At 37.6% G+C, this 17790-nt stretch overlaps 1 protein-coding gene across 1 annotated transcript in view; it reads left to right on the top strand.

Annotated features, from left to right (window-relative positions):
• The window catches only part of CRCT1 (cysteine rich C-terminal 1), a 239033-nt gene that overhangs the window by 36660 nt on the left and 184583 nt on the right, over positions 1-17790 (top strand). The gene's annotated exons all lie outside the window — the stretch shown is intronic.

The raw sequence follows: 17790 nt of genomic DNA, 5'->3' as shown, positions 1-17790 counted from the left end.
CAGGGACCGAACCGCAACCTCATGGTTCCTAGTCGGATTCGTTAACCACTGCACCACGACAGGAACTCCAAAAGCAGTAATTCTAATGGGTGTTGGTAACTTTGGTAGTCCAGTGAAGCCAAAATGTTGAGACATGTAAGCAAGGCCATATGAAAAAGGCCTCAAATGCCATGCTAAGGAATTTGGAGATTATCTAGTATCTTATGGAGAAGAATGGAAGGACTGGAAATGTTTTATATTTTAGTAGAGTATAGTTGATTTACAATGTGATATTAGTTTCAGGTGTACAGCAGAGTAAACCAGTTATGCATATACATATATCCATTCTTTTTTATTTTATTTATTTATTTATTTATTTTGAAGGACAAACGAGTTTATTACTGGGAATCTTCTAATAGCATTATAAAAATTAAATTTGAAGGAAAAAAAAAGTTTTAACTACTTAAATGTATTTCCCTGGGCTTTGTGTTGTGGTTGTTTTATTTTTTTAATTAAAGTATAGTTGATTTACAATGTTTCTGCAATTTCTGTTGTAACAGCAAAGTGACCCAGTCATACACAGTTCCCTGTGCTGTACAATAGGACTCCATTGCCCATCCATTCCAAATGTAACAGTTTGCATCCACCAACCCCTTTTATTGATGTTGATGCCAGTGCTTTCCAAAGTCCATATCTGAAGCCTGGATGTGTACCTCAAGAGTCTTTCAAAAGTCGCCATTTATCCAAGGGCTTTATTAGAGCAAACTGTACGAATCTCATTGTATTCTAAGTCTCTGAATATTTTAAGTTCCTCTTGTTCTATCAGCTAAGATATAAGTAGTTTAGCAGATAATTACTCTGACCAACCAGTTTGGTATCTCTGTGCAATAAGAACAATTAGTAATATTTGAAATATTTTTAAGGGAAAAGTTATTGAATCCAATACAAGTCTTTTCAAACTTCATTTGTTCTTAAATGTTGAAATGCATGGTTTGGTTTCAAATAGAGCAGTGAGGCATTAAATAAAGAATATGGAATCACTAAATTAAAAACGGTTGCTAATGCTTAAGTCCTCTCAAAAGTCATGACTAAGGGGGAGAATGTCTTTTAGTGGATATTTACAGTCAGTTTTACAAAGCTCTATATCAACTGAAGAGAATTCTATAAAATTAACATTTTGTCTTTGGACATAAACACATTTTGAAAATTTTAAGTATCTTACATGAAGGACAAACAAATTGATTTGGATTTGTGTAAGGATTATGTTTGCAGCAAGACTAAACAGTACACTGAAGGATGAAGGTAATTCATAAAGAAACACTTTAGAATACAAATACTATATCTAGTTTTAAAACATGCATAATGCACTATACTTGTGATTCTGTGATAATCATATTCACTTGCAGCTCTGATTCTTTCTTCACCTCTCATTCTCCTAATCACAGTACCATAGAATGAGAAGAACATAGCCTAACCCCTTCACTTTACAGACGAGAAAATAGAGCTAAAAGAAAATTTAAAATACAATAGGGCAATCCAGTGGGAAAATTTTCTAAGCAGTTAAGAATAATATGCTTAACATGAAGACCTTGATTTCTGTCATTCTCCTTTGTGATAAAAGTAACGCTGCTGTGCTGGAGATAAATCTTTCTGTTTTTTTGAAGTTCTCTGCTTTCTTATTTATACATTATTTTTTGAATTGCATCTCAGCCTTGCAATCTGGCACTGCGCTGCTCTGGGCTTTTCAGACAAAACAATAATGTATGAAAGAGTAAAGGCCACATGTTCTACATGGAAAGGCGTGGAGTCTGATTTTAAGAAGTTAACACTGGAGTCCAGCAGGGAACTCATCTCCCCCAATTTTCTTGACTCTCAGCCCAAAGTTTTCCTCCTCTCTTGCCTCTTGTCCAGAGTTAGCATGTTTCAAAGAAGAATGGCAGGCAGCACGGGAGGATTGTTGAGGGTCAAATACCATAAGCCCATTGCCTTGGTAAGTGAGTCAGGATCAGTATTCCTGGAACACATTTCCTTCCAATCTGCCATCTGCAAACTGGAGAACCAGGAAAGCCGGTGGTATAATTCAGTCCAAGTCCAAAAACCTCTTGATGTGGCCTCCACTTTGTCTTCTGGAGTAGGATACCTTTTTGGAAGTTTCCAGTCCATTTGTTTGAAGGTTGCTCAGCATTTGGTTGTAATTTCATTGTTTTTGAGAGAGAAGTTGAGCTCCACTCCTTCTACTCCACCATCTCAATCCCGTCTCCTACAAGGATCCCGTCCATCTATCCATTCTTTTTTAGATTCTTTTCCCATATAGGTTATTACAGACTATTGAGTAAAGTTCCTGTACTATATAGTAGATCCATATTGGTTATTTATTTTATATATCATAATGTATATATGTTAATACCATACTCCTAATTTTATCCCTCCCCGCCTCTACATTTTTGGTTACTTACGGTAACCATAAGTTTGCTTTTGAAATCTGTAAGTCTATTCCTGGTTGTAGATAAGTTCATTTGTATTATTTTTTATTAGATTCCATGTTTATATGTGATATCATATGATAGCTGTCTTCATCTGACTTGCTTCACTTAGTATGACAATCTCGAGTTCTATCCATGTTGCTACAAATGGCATTATTTCATTCTTTTTTTATGAGTAATATTCCGTTGTTTATATGTACCACATATTCTTTATTCATTCTTCTGTCAGTGGACATTTAAGTTGCTTCCATGTCTTGGCTGTTGTAAATAGTACTGCAGTGAACATTGGGGGACATGTATCTTTTCAAATTATGGTTTTCTGCAGGTATATGCTGAGGAGTGGATTGATGGATGCTATGGTAGTTCTAGTTTTATTTTTTAAAGGAACCTCCATACTTTTTGATTTCTTCTGTATTTTCAGACCCTGTAAATGAAGACATTACTGGAAAAACATAACACAAGATCCAGGAACATGATAAGAAGAAAATATTGTTAGGCGAATGGGATGGAGATGGGGGATGACCAGGCTTCTAAATGGTTAAAACCCAAAACACTGCACTCATCTTTTCCTTTTTGCCCTAACTTCAGGTATCACATGTTATGTGTTCTGTCTTCTCCAAATGAAAGGTGATATGCTGTCTGAAGTCATGTTATAAATATTTAGTGAGAATTTATTCAGGGGGCATAGTTAGGTACTTGGTAGGGGTTTTGGAGGCCTATTTATATAGGACCTTTTTATCAGAGGTTTTGTGTGTCTCTGGGCCCCAGCTTCTCCTAACCCCCCTGTAGGCCAGGACCAGCAGCTTGCCCTGCTCCTTGAGTGCTAATTTTCCTTTCTTTCTAGTAATAATCTCTGGTTATTCTCTCTTCCTGCTTTATCAAGACTCAGATGTCAGAGTTCCCAAGCCCAATTCCCAAGTGGGTTTTTGTTTGTTTGTTTGTCTTAAGTTTTTCAACCATCCTGGAGTATTCCTTTTACTAATATTATTTGATGATCTTGGTGGCTTAACTTTATTTTGTGACATAAACTTTCTGGCATCCTGAGATCTTTAGCATTCTGGGCACTGCAGTCTAATCTTGACATGCGAGACTGAAGATGGAATTAGGAAGTAATCTTTAAGGAGTCCACAAATGGCTAGAGGATGACTAAGAGAGGGAAGCATGGGGAGGAATACGAGCTAGCCTGTGGTGGGGATTAATAGTAGGGTAGGGAGAGTAGGGAGAGGTACAAGGTAGTCTACTTTCTGCCCTCCTGTCTGCATCTGAAACTCCTTTAAAAAACAATCTACGAGCTTTTTAAACGAAGCATAATTATATATATAGAAAAGTACACTAATCATATATACAAACTAATGTATTTTCTCAAATTGAACTATCTGTGTAACTAACACCCAGATTAAGAAACAGAACCTTTCCAGCACCCCAAACCTCCAAATATATCCTCTTCCAAGCACTCGACTCCTCCAAATAGTAACTGTTGTGTTAACTTCTAATACCGCTAGTCATTTATTTATGCACTTTAAAGGAATCATAATAGCACTTTCATGTTTGGCTTCTTTCAGTTAACACCCACAGTTTATGTGCTATTGTGTTGCATTATATAAATGTTTACAAATTTATATTCTTTCTATTGTTGATGGATATTTGGGTAGCTTCCAGTTTTTGACTATTACATATAGTGATGCTTTATACATTTTTGTATATGTCTTTTGGTGAACATACGTATGCATGTTTATTCTCTTCCTACTTTGCTGAGAGTTTCAGTCACAGTTGGGTGTTGAATTTTGTCATGACAATAAATATTCATTTGGTCTTTGGCAAATAACCTAGTAAGTTTCCAAAAGAATATGTGGAAAGTGTGATGCTAAGGCAGAGAAGCAGTAAGTCACATCATTACGATTGATTGTTTATTCAGTCAATATTGTGAATATTCATATAATTAAGTCATTTGAATTTATGGCCCCAGAGATCAGTTCAGTAAAGTCAAGAATTTCTGAATCCTGAAGGACAAACAATGAAGGTAAGCAGTCTACATTCTTAATTGGAGTCAACCACTTCCCCATTTCTGTGTTATACAGGGCATTGATATTGCATAATGGACAGAAGTAAAAGCCTTGGAGTTTTACTGACTAGGATTAAAACCTAGTCCCACCCTTACTTCCTCTGTGACCTTGGGCAAGTCAATTAATTACCTTATTATGCTTCCAATTTTCTCATCCCTAAAATATGGATAATAATAGTACATACCTCAAGATTATTATTAGGATTAAATGAGTTAATCCATGTACAATCCCTAGAAGAATGCTTGGTATATAGTAAGCAATCAGGTATCACACAGCACTGTAGTGGAATATGCTTAAGGTGTAACACTTGCAGCTTTGGACTCCAAAATTGGTAATCTGGAAAATCTTGGCCTGTTGCTTTAACTGTGGGGGAGTTGTGACCAGTTTTTACAAGTTTAATTTACAGCACCTGAAAACGTCAGAAATTTTAGCTTGAAGATCAGAAAAACTTTTGGGCTGAATCTCAAATAAGCTGAGTTTCTTAACTGTCCAGTGCTTGGCAAATGGTAGGTAGGTAAATGTTAGTTTTACCACAATTTTTCTCTTATTTTTACCACTGTTTTTACCTGGAGGCTTATAAAATACCTAACACCAAAGAATAAAGTTATATTTTAGAAAGATCAACTAAAATTCTCCTTGTAAGTAATTATAGTTTATGCAAGTAAAATACATTTGGGAGTTTTGTTGTGGCTTAGCAGTAATGAACCTGACTAGTATCCATGAGAATGTGGGTTCCATCACCGGCCCAGCTCAGTGGGTTAAGGATCCGATGTTGCTGTGAGCTGTGGTGTAGGTCACAGACGCAGCTTGGATCCTGCATTGCTGTGGCTGTGGTGTAGGCCAGCAGCTGCAGCTCCAGTTGGACCCCTAGCCTGGAAACTTCCATATGCCACAGGGGTGGCCCTACCTAAGAAGGAAAAAAAAAATTAAAAAAAATACACTTGACCCTTGAACAACACAGTGGTTAGGAGTGCAAACCCTCCCCCTACTTCATGCAGTCTAAAATCTATATATAACTTTTGACTTGCCCCAAACTTAACTACTAATAGCCTATTGTTGATCAGAAGCCCTACTGATAACAAAGTTGACTAACACATATTTTCAGTGTTATATGTATAATACACTGTATTCCTACAATAAAGTAAGCTATATAAAATGTTAAGAAAATCATAAGAAGAAATACATTTATAGTACTGTATTTATGGATATCGTAAGTTTACATTATCTGTTCATAAGATGAATCCTGTCAATACCAACATCGATATTGTCTTTTTTTTTTTTTTTTTTTTTGTCTTTTGTCTTTTTGTCTTTTGTTGTTGTTGTTGTTGTTGTTGTTGTTGCTATTTCTTGGGCCGCTCCCGCGGCATATGGAGGTTCCCAGGCTAGGGGTCTAATCGGAGCTGTAGCCACCGGCCTACACCAGAGCCACAGCAACGCAGGATCCGAGCCGCGTCTGCAACCTACACCACAGCTCACGGCAACGCCGGATTGTTAACCCACTGAGCAAGGGCAGGGACCGAACCCGCAACCTCATGGTTCCTAGTCGGATTCGTTAACCACTGCGCCACGACGGGAACTCCGATATTGTCTTATATGATACAAAACAATGTAGATGTTGTATATATTACTAACATTAGATATCAAAAATGAAAAGATAGTATAAAAAGGAATACATATTTACTTATAAGTCTAACAATTCATGCATTGATAATGAAGAAGCAGCAATGTGATTGCTTCATGGTAGCCTAGCTTATATATTAGTGAATGAATCATAAAACTTTTATGGTGTACAGTATTACAGCCATATTTATAATAAATTATTGGAAACATTGGTACAATTTTTAAAATGTAATTTTCCTGTGATAAGCTGACACACAGTTTCTCCAGTTTCAATTACAGGCATCATACTGTAATTCTTTGAAAGCTAAGTTATAGAATTGTAATAAAACTAACACATTAATTTTATATTAAATATCACTCACCTTATGCCTGTGTAAGGATAGGCTAGCCACTTCCATAGAAGTCTTGCATGTAATGTTCTAAATGATGAATACTTAGGTAATGATGACACAAAAATTTCTCATACTGTTCTTGCCATATAGGTATTAGATTTTCACAGAAAGATACACACACAACATATCAGTTTATTAACTGTGGGGCGTGATGATTATTTGCTACTTATTGAATGGCAGTGGATCAGCATAAAACTCTTCATCCTCCATATCTTCATGTTGAGTAAGCTGAGGAAGAGATGGCAGAGAAGGGCTTGGTCTTGTCTCAGGGGTGGCAGAGGAGAAAGAGGTAGAGGAGGAGAAGGGGAAGCAGGAGAGGCAGGCACTCTCAGTGTAACTTTATGGAAATAGGTCATAATTTCTGTCTAACTCTTTGCTTTTTCATCTTTCTAAACAATGTTTCCTCCTCCCACCATGTGCTTTAGTTTCAGTGTCTGTCCATGTAAAAGTCAAAAGCAGTCTTGAATAACCAGACCCCTTGTGCCAGATTGTCTACTGTCAGTTTGTTTTCTGGCTCACCTTCTTCAGTGTCTTCTTCCTCATCATTTGGCACGGGTTTGGAACCACTCATCTCCATCAAGTCATCTTCCGTTAATTCCTCTGGTGTGGTGTCTGTTAGCTCTTGACTTTCTTCAAGAGCCATATATTTAAAAAAATGTTTTTTTATTATAGTTGATTTACAGTATTGTGCCAGTTTCTTCTGTACCACATAGTGACCCAGTCATACATATATATGCATTCTTTTTCTCATATTATATTCCATCATGTTCTATCCCAAGAGACTAGATACAGTTCCCTGTGCTATACAGTAGGACCTCACTGCTGATCCAACCTAAATGTAATAGTTTGCATCTACCACCTGCAATTCCCAGCCCATCCCACTTCCTCTCCCCTCTGCCTTGGCAACCACAAGTCTGTTCTCTATGTCTGTGAGTCTGTTTCCGTTTTGTAGATAGGCTTATTTGTGCCATATTTAAGATCCCACATGTAAGTGATATCATATACTACAAAGCTGTAATCATCAAAACAGTAATGGTACTGGAGTTCCTGTTGTGGCTCAGCAGTTAGCGAACCCAACTAGTATCCATGAGAACACAGGTTCGATTCCTGGCCTTGCTTAGTAGATTAAGGATCCTGCATTGCTGTGAGCTGTGGTGTAGACCAGCGGCTGCAGCTCCAATTTGACCCCTAGCCTGGGAACATCCATATGCCACAGGTACAGCCCTAAAAAGCAAGAAAAAACCAAAAAAATGTATGATGTTGACATAAAAACAGAAATATAGATCAATGGAATAGAATAGAAAGCTCAGAAATAAACCCAAGCAGCTATGGTCAGCTAAAATATGACAAAGGAGGCAAGAACATAGAGTGGAGGAAAGGCAGTCTCATCAGTAAGTGGTGCTGGGAAAACTGAACAGCTCCATGTAAAAGAATGAAATTAGAACATTCTCTAACACCACACACAAAAATAAACTCAAAATTGATTAAAGACACAATTGATTAAATGTAAGGCCAGATACTATAAAACTCCTAGAGGAAAACATAGAACACTCTGACATAAATCTTGTTTGATCCACCTCCTAGAATAATGACAGTAAAAACAAAAATAAACGAGTGGGACCTAATTAAACTCAAAAGCTTTTGCACAGAAAAGGAAACTGTTAAAAAAAAAAGGCAACCCAGTGAATGGGAGAAAATCTTTGCAAACAATGCAACTGACAAGTGCCTAATCTCCAAAATATGCAAGCAACTCATACAACTCAACAACAAAAGAACAGACCACCTAATTGAAAAATGGGCGGAAGACCTAAATAGACATTTCTCCAAAGATATGCAGATGGCCAACAGGCACATGAAAAAAATGCTCAAATCACTAATTATTAGAGAAATGCAAATAAAATTACAATGAGGTATCACCTCACACTGGTCAGAATGGCTGTCATTATCAAATCTACAAGTAACAAATGCTGGAGAAGGTGTGGAGAAGAGGGATTTACCAGACCCTGCTATGTTCCCTTGAGTGACCCTGCATTTTTGTTGTTTATCTGAAGCATGTACCTCTTCTGCACTCTTCTGACTGAGAGGGAGCTGATTTCTACTCTTGTTTTTTCTTTTCCTTTAATTTCACTCTTTATTACTAATGAACAGTACTTTGCTTTGACTCTGGTACTTAGAGTACAGCTTAGTCCTGAATTTCTGCATTCTACTCTAAAATCATAAAATTTTATTGCTCCATTTTGTATGGACTCACAGCAAAAGTAATTGAAATAAATACTGTTGTTTTCAAAGAGCGTTCAGGGGACCTCAGTGTTTAACCTTAGCCACATCTCTAGAAAAACTTTTTTTCCTATTTCACGTTTTCCCCCATATCCTACACTGGGACTGGAGCTGTTCTATACTTTATAAACATGTATAAATACACTGTTTTTATTTATTTTTAGAGAAGAATAATGACTTGATTATGTACTTATGAAGAAGGATACGCTTTGTTAACGAAATATTCAGGTTGTGAAGAAAACAATAAAGAAGAAATTAATACATTGTTTGAAATCCCACTGTGTAGAAATAAATAGTGTTATCATTTTACACACCTTTCTTTCCTTATGTAGAAATGAATATATTACTGGTAGACAAATAGACATATCTATATAGTGAAAAAGTGGGATCTTACAATTCACATTATTTAAAATAAAAAATGTTAATTTTACATAAACTTCAGAAGAACAAATGAAGTAAAAATGGAATCATTTCTGGCCTTCAGATATTTCTTTATCACAAAGGATATTAGTTTTTGAAATAGTCATAACAGTTAAGAAAAATAATTACAACAAACATTAAGTTTATGATTTTTAAAACTATGTTTCAAATTTTAACTGTATTAATTGACTTTATTGAGAGTTAAGGAAATCAGCAGTTTTCTACTTTCACCTTCCTCTTTACCTTCCCTTTTTTTTGTAACAAAGAAATGAAATAATGTTGTATATAGATACAAATAAAACATATATAATATATATTATGTATATACACAGACACAGACATACACACACACATTTAGCCATTATTTGTTTGTATCTTCAGTCTCTTAGGACCAATCTGCCAGTCTTCTTAAAGATTGGCTCTGGAAATGACATTGGTCACTTCCATTTTAACTCTGTTGGCTCAAGCAGTCATAGGACAGCCAGATTGAAGGGGAGTGGAAATAGATTCCACCTCTTGAGGCTAGGAGTGTTGAAGAATTTGTAATCATTTAAAATCTGCCACAGGGAGCATGCAGTTTCCTGCCACAAAGATAAGTTCTTTTCTTATCTGTACTTGCCTTTCTTTTGAGAATTCGTTGTAAAGAATTTAATGTGAAAATTTACCTCCCATAGCTGACAGCTATGGACTTTGATCCAGGAAGATAGATACCCAAGGGTACACACAAGAGAAATGCACACTTCCCAAGGTTCAACCTCAAACCTCTTACCTGCTCTCTCACCCAGATGAACTTTGTGACCAAGGAGAACTTCATGAATTTCTTGTAGCCCTTGGTTTAAGACTTGGAAGAATGGCTAGTCCTGGCAGCTTGTTTTAGGTCTTGCTCTCCTAATCCCACTCTGGTTCCCTCTTGGTATCTAATACCACCAAGTATCTTAGAACAAAGGAGCATAGAAATCTGGTAAGAGGAAGAGAGTTTTAAGCCTCTTTGCAGCATTATTGAAAGGCCTCCCTCCTGTTCCAGTGGCCCCATTGTGTCATTGTTGTATCAGTTCACCCTTGACTGATTGCAAGTTCCTCTTGTGACTGTGGGGTGAAATGGGGGTTGATAGTGGTAAGTGGAGCTTTATTATGCTTTAGGCATCAGAGGAGGGGCCACATATCTATATCCCGAAAGGGATTGGACAGGTAGATGATCTAGATAAATGAGGTAGCTTTCAGTGGTGGTGGTTGTTGGTGGGGGAGTGGGGACAGTGGGCGTAATGGGTCTGAATGAACAGGCTGGTTTATGTCCAGCCAATAGGTGGCAGTCTGTCTTCTTAAGTATTGCTGATTGTCATCAGAAAAAGATGCTAATGAACCCATGCCTTATTTTACAATTTTGAAAAAAGACAGCTATCCATGTTTTATGTGGAATCATCCACCTGAGTCAGATTCATAATATATGAGCTAAAATGGTGCAGGTCAGCTAAAACATATATGTAAGCTAGATTTGGCCTATAAGAACTAGTTTATAACCACTGGTTGGTATGTGAGTCAACTTTAAAACTGTTAGAAAGTTCCCAGTGAAGTACATTTATCTATTAAGGTATTGTTTTTTGTTTGTTTGTGTTCTCTGTTTAAAACCCTTTGTTGGCTCTTCCTATCAGACCATAGAGACCAAACACTCTAGGATGGCTTACAAGGAGGCTTTTTTTTTTTTCTTTCTTTCTTTTTTTGTCTTTTTAGGGCCATACCTGCGGCACATGGAGGTTCCCAAGCTAGGGGTCAAATTGGAGCTACAGCTGCCAGCCTATGCCACAGCCACAGCAACGTGGGATCCAAGTCATGTCTGCGACCTACACCACAGCTCACGGCAACGCCAGATCCTTAACCTACTGAGCAAAGCCAGGAATTGAAACTTCATCCTCCTGGATACTAGTCAGATTTGTTTCTGCTGAGCCATGACGGGAACTCCACGAGGAGCTTTTTGATCTGGTTTCTAGGTTTCTAGAATCACCTTATGCCATGTCCCAAAGTTCATCCTATATCGTAGCTATGTGAGCGACAATCAGTTCCTTTATTTTTTTCATCTTCGGGATTTTGCACAGGATGGTTAACCCCCTGGAATACTCTCCTTCCTGAGTCATCCTGGCACATTTCCAGCCATCTATAGAGATTCAGTGCACATTTTTCTCCTAAATTCAAAAGGTTCATCTGAACCAGCTCTTTATTACCTCTAAATACAGCTTGCTAGTATCCAATACTTTCAGCTACTGCTACACATTAACAATACCTTTCTAAATCTACTTGTCCTGCTATTATGTCTTTCCTCCATGGTTAGTGATCTCTCACAGGAACAGATTTTTGTCATCTTTGTAACTCTGACATCTAGTATAGAGACTGACAATTAAATGATTAGTAATTTCCTTGAATCCTTCTGCTGAAAGAGTGAAGTAATGTTCATCACGGGTCAGACAACAGCTAGTACTATCTAGATTCTGATCAGTCTAATTCCTATTCTCAGCTTTCTATTTGAAGATGTCTGGAAGTTATTTGGCACATGGCTAGAGCCCAGACATCCATTGATATGTCTTGCCCAGCCTTCCCTCAAGTGACACGTTGGGAGAGTTGCTTGGAAGAGTAGAGCAAGGGAAGGGAAGAGCAAGAAAAACTGATGGCAGTATGACCCCACAAAGAGCAAGGGACTATTTTGTTCATTTTCATATGAAGCTATATGGATACATCATTTGTTAAATTAAAACCACAGTCTTATTTCCAAAAGCTGAGTCACTTTGGTATAGCACAAGACATGATTGTAATTTACTCATTTTCTACTCATGTCCCCTAGTTCCCTAAATGTTAACATTTTAGTGATCACCTTGGTGGTGTGATTTCTGAAATTGCATCATTAGGCAATGATTGATGTTTTGTACATTTTAATGGTGTATCTTCTGGAACCGAGGAGAGTCTCTGCTTAGATTTTTAAAAAAAATTTTATTGGAGTATAGTTGACTTACAAAGTTGTGTTAGTTTTAGGTGTACAGCAAAGTAAATGAGTTATGCATATACATATATTTATTCATTTTCAGATTCTTCTCCCATATAGGTTATTACACAGTATTGAGTAGATTTTCCTGTGATATGCAGTAGGTCCTTGTTACCTATTTTATACATAGTAGTGTGTTTATGTTCATTCCCAACCTCTAATTCATCCCTCCCCACACTTGCATGTCCCTTTTGGTAACTGTAATTTTGGTTGCAAAATCTTTTGATAACCTTTCATTTTGAGAATTGTAAGTTCAACTGAACTTCTGTTAAAGCCTTACTGCCAAGGAAGGAAAGAGATCTTGCTGAGAGAATATGAAGATTTACCTTCCCTTTTTAGGTTCTAAAAGTGGAACCGTGAGCTGCTTTTTAAAGGAAGATAGGAAAGGGAACCATTGCTTAATCTGGATCCATTCTCTTTTTTTATGGTAGGAAAAATAACATCATTACTAAGTATTATGAATAAGGTCTACTTAGAGCGAGTCACTGCTAGTAAGGTAGAACACTGCTAGCTGTGGGTGAATTTCTTTCTTTTTTTTTGCCTTTTCTAGGGCTGCTCCTGCAGCATATGGAGGTTCCCAGTTTAGGGGTCTAATCGGAGCTGTAGCCACCGGCCTACGCCAGAGCCACAGCAACACAGGATCCGAGTCGTGTCTGCGATCCGTGCTACAGCTCATGGCAACACTGGATCCGTAACCCACTGAGCAAGGCCAGGGATCGAACCTGCAACCTCATGGTTCCTAGTCAGATTCGTTAACCACTGTGCCACGACGGGAACTCCAGGGTGAATTTCTTTTTAATTGAGGTATAATTGACATATGACATTGTATTAGTTTCAGATGTACAACATAATGATTTAATATTTGTATCCACTGCAAAATGATCATCACAGTAAGTCTAGTTAACATCTGTCACCATGTATAATTACAAAAGTTTTTTTCTTGTGATGAGAACTTTTAAGATTTATTCTCCTAGCACTTTCAAATATGTAGTATGATATTATTAATTATAGCCTCCATACTGTACATTATATCCCCATGACTTATTTATTTTACAACTGAAAGTTTATAAGTTTTGGCCCCCTACACTTATTTTGACTACTTCTCAACCTTCACCTTTGGCAACAACTGATCTGTTCTCTATCTGTGAGCTTGTTTTTTCTTTTTATTGTTGTTTGTTTTAGGTTCCATCTGTAAGTGGGATCATATGGTATTTGTCTTCTGCTATCTGACTTACTTCATGTATCATAATGTCCTCAAGGTCCATCCATGTTGTTGCAAACGGCAAGATTTCATTCTTTTTATGACTCATATCCAGTGTGCGTGTATATGTGGCATGTGTACACCACATTTTCTTAATCCATTCATTTGAATATGGACACTTAGGTTGTTTCCGTATCATAGTTACTATAAATAATGCTTCGGTGAGCATAAGGTTCACATATCTTTTTGAGTTAGAGTTTTCATTTTCTTTGGATAAATACCCAGAAGTGGAATTGCTGGATCATACGGCAGGTCTATTTTAAATTTTTTAAGGAGTTCCCTTTGTGGCTCAGTGGTAACAAGTCCAACTACTATCCATGAAGATGTAGGTTCCATCCCTGGCTCCCCTCAGTGGGTTAAGGATCCAGTGTTGCTGTGAAGTATGGTGTAGGTCACAGATGTGGCTCTGATCTGGTGTTGCTGTGGCTGTGGTGTAGGGTGGCAGCTGCATCTCCAATTTGACCTCTGGCCTGGGAACTTCCATATGCTGTCGATGTGGACCTAATTTTTTTTTTTTTTTTTGGAATCTCCATTCTGTTTTCCATAGTGGCTACACCAATTTACTTTCCCACCAATGGTGCAGAAGGGTTCTCTTTTCTCCTCATTCTCATCAAACTTGTTATCTCTTGTCTTTTTGATAATAGCCATTTTAATAGGTATGAGGTGATATCTTACTGTGGTTTGACTTGCATTTTCCTGATAATTAGTTATGCTGAAGGCCTGTTCATGTACCTGTTGGCCATGTATATGTCTTTGGAGAAATTTCTATTTAGATCTGCCTGCTTTTTTATGAATTGCTTTTTTTTGTGGGGTTTTTGTTTGTTTGCTGTTGAGTTGTATGAGTTCTTCATATATTTTGGATATTAACCTCATGACTTGCAGATGTTTTCTCCCTTTCAGTGTGTTGCCTTGGATGAATCTTGACTTCAAGTTGATGGTATTCAAACTTGACTTCTATCCTTGAGCTCCTTAGATTTTCTGTTTGAGCCTATACAGATTATCCGATTGTATACATGTCTCTACATATTCCTTTACCTCTAGGAAGCTGGCCTCTTTTCTGTCTCTCATATCTATGCTCTCTAATTGAGGGGTTCACTTACATGTTTGGCATTTCTCTCTTTGAAAGATTCTGTTTGAATTTGAGTCAACTTTTGTGACTTGCTTACAACCAATAGAATATAGAAGATGTGATTCTATGTCATTTCTGAGACTGGCTCAGAAAAGACCATGCAGATTCCCCTTGGTTTTCTTGGCATGCTTTCTCTGGGGGAAGGCTAGGTGTCATGTAAAATAGCTGGCTACTTTGGGATTGCCAGGCTGGAGAGGCCACATAGAAGTGCTCCAGTCAGTGACAGCCAGCACCAGCTTCCAGTCAAGTGGATGTTTGATCTAGTTGAGCCTTGTAGATGATTGAAACCCCAGATGACATCTAATTATTACTTATAACTGCATGAGAGACCCCAAGTAAGAACTGCTTAGCCATGTCCTTACACTTCCAAAGATCCGAGAGTCACCCTTGAATCTATACTCTCTCATATACTCCAAAACCAATCCATCAGAAATTTCTGTTATTTCTATCTTTAGAATACATACCAATTATAACCACTTCTTACTCTGTTACCTCTGCCATCTTCCCAGTTACTATAATTTATTGAATTGACTTCTTCTTTTTTTGCTTTTTAGGGCCGTACCAGTGACATATGGAGGTTCCCAGGCTGGTGTCTAATCGGAGCTATGACTGCCGGCCTCCGCCACAGCCACAGCAAGGGCAGATCCGAGCCGCGTCTGTGACCTACACCACAGCTCACGGCAATGCCAGATCCTTAACCCACTGAGTGAGGCCAGAGATCGAACCCACAACCTCATGGTTCCTAGTCGGATTTGTTTCCATTGCTCTACGATGGAAACTCCCTTAACAGACTTTCTATCAAATTAGAATAAAATCCAGCCTCCTGCACAGGCACCAAAATCAAAAATAGGCAAATGGGACTGCAAACTTGAAAACATCTGTATATCAAAAGATACAACAAAATTAAAAGGCATTTATGTTATAGGAGAATATATTTGCAAGTAACATATCTCATAAGGGGCTGGTGTCCAAAATATGTGAAGAAGTCTTAAAACCTATCAACAACAATAACAAAAACACCTGATTAAAAATAGGCAAATGACCCGAGTAGACATTTACCCAAAGATGATATATGAAAGATCAGATTTATAAAATCACAGATTAGTATAGAAATGCAAATCTGAACTATAATGAGATACCAATTCATACTCATTAGGATAGTCACTACCAAAAGAACAAAAAATAACAAGTGTTGGTGAGGACCTGGAGAAATTGAAACCCTTGTGCACTGTTGGTGGAAATATAAAATGCTACAGCTCCTATGGGAAAAAAGTATGCTAGTTCCTCAAGAAATTATATGTGAAATTACTATGTGATCCAGAAATCCTCTTTCAATCCAATAGACCCGAAAACAGGGTCTGGAAGATAAATTTACACAATCATGTTCATAACAACATTTTTCAAAATAGCCAAAGGGTGGAGGAAACCTAAATGTCCATCCAGCAGATGAATGGATAAACAAAACGGTAGAACAGTGGTTACTAGGGGTGAGAGGGGGGAAATAGGGAGTTGTTATTTAATGGGTACAGAATTTCAGTTTTGCAAGTTGAGAAAGTTCTAGAGATTGATTGCACCATGATGTGAATATATTTAATACTACCTGTGTACTTAAAAATGGATAAAATGATAAAAAAATATTTATGCAGGCTTTTTTTTTTTTTTACTGCAGATTAAAAAAGCAATCTAATTTCTTTACTGTGGCTTCCAAGATACTACATGATATGATCCCTACTTAATTCTCAAAAATTATCTCCTATAGACTTTTCTCAACCCTCAACCCTAAAATCGCTATATCCCAGGACACTTAGAATGGGAAAAATCTAAGGGGTTTGGTTGGAAATTAATTTTTAGTTTTCTTATAGGAGAAATGAGATTAGATATTTACTATGAACTTCCTTTATTTTTTCCAATTCCTTAAAAACCCTTCACTCCTCAGCTTTCCAACAAAGTTTTTACATCATCACCTCTCCACCGAAATAGCTATTTACAACTCCTGAATGTCAAGTTACCAAATCAGTGAATATATTTCAGTCTTCATTTTTTTAAAAGGAAATTTATTTTTTTATGATTGTGCCCACAGCATATGCAGGTTCCCAGGCCAGGGATTGGATCTGAGCCACAGCTGTGAACTATGCTGCCGTGGCAGTGCCAGATCCTTTAACTCATGGCAGCAGACCAGGGATTGAACCCATGCCTCAGTAGCAATCTGAGCTACAGCCATAGCAGGAACTCCATTTCATTTTTCATTTTACCTGAAGTTTGAACTGTTGAAACTTTAATAACACTGTCTCCTTTTCATTAAAAAGAGTATATAGTTGGAAGGCAGAATCAGGTTTCAGATCCTGTTTCCACAGCTTACTTGTCATGTGACTTGGGAAGAATTTGTTAATGGTGGGTTTTCTCAAATTTCTGTGCCTGGTTCTCACTCTCTGTCCGCTCCGTCCATAATGGCAAACATTTACTGGGTGCTGATTGTGCGTTTGTACTGTCTGGATTTTGAAGCTTTTAGGGGTATTGAGGAAAGCATTTAAGCAGGGAAGCATGATATTTATAGAGGGTAGTGTTCCCTTCATGTGGCTTATGAAATGCAAATATAGACATAATATTGTTTGAGGTTGATTAGAAAAATGAGCTTGCTTGTTGCTTTTTATTCAGTCTCTGTCCACATTACAAGTTATTTAAACTTGGAGAGATAATTTCAGTTTAGCTTGATTTAAGTAAAAGTCAAGGCAGGTTTTTAAGTACTTTTATAAACTTAAGAGTTAGGGGACTTTTTTGTTGGGGGGAATCACTCCTGCAGCATATGAACGTTGCCAGGCTAGGAACTGAATCAGAGCTGCAGCTCCGGGCCTATACCACAGCCATGGCAACATGGGATCCAAGCCGCATCTGTGACCTATACCACGGCTTATGGCAATTCCAGATCCTTCACCCACTGAGCGGGGCCAGGGATTGAACCTGCATCCTCATGGATACTAGTTGGGTTCCTTATTGTTGAGCCAAAAGAACGTCAGAGTTAGGGGACTTGAGATATAATTGCTATTTGGTATAGATTATTTCTGTGACTGACTCATCTGCAAAATGTGAACATTGGACTAGATATTCTCTAATATCCCCTATAGTCTGATATTATGGCGA

The sequence above is a fragment of the Sus scrofa genome, chromosome 4 (assembly GCF_054392235.1).
Source record: "Sus scrofa isolate SSC_HxYL_T2T_F1_AM1 chromosome 4, Sscrofa_HxYL_maternal_Yorkshire_Landrace_v2.0, whole genome shotgun sequence".
Taxonomy (NCBI): Eukaryota; Metazoa; Chordata; class Mammalia; order Artiodactyla; family Suidae; genus Sus; species Sus scrofa.
This window is presented reverse-complemented; position numbering and strand designations above follow the sequence as displayed.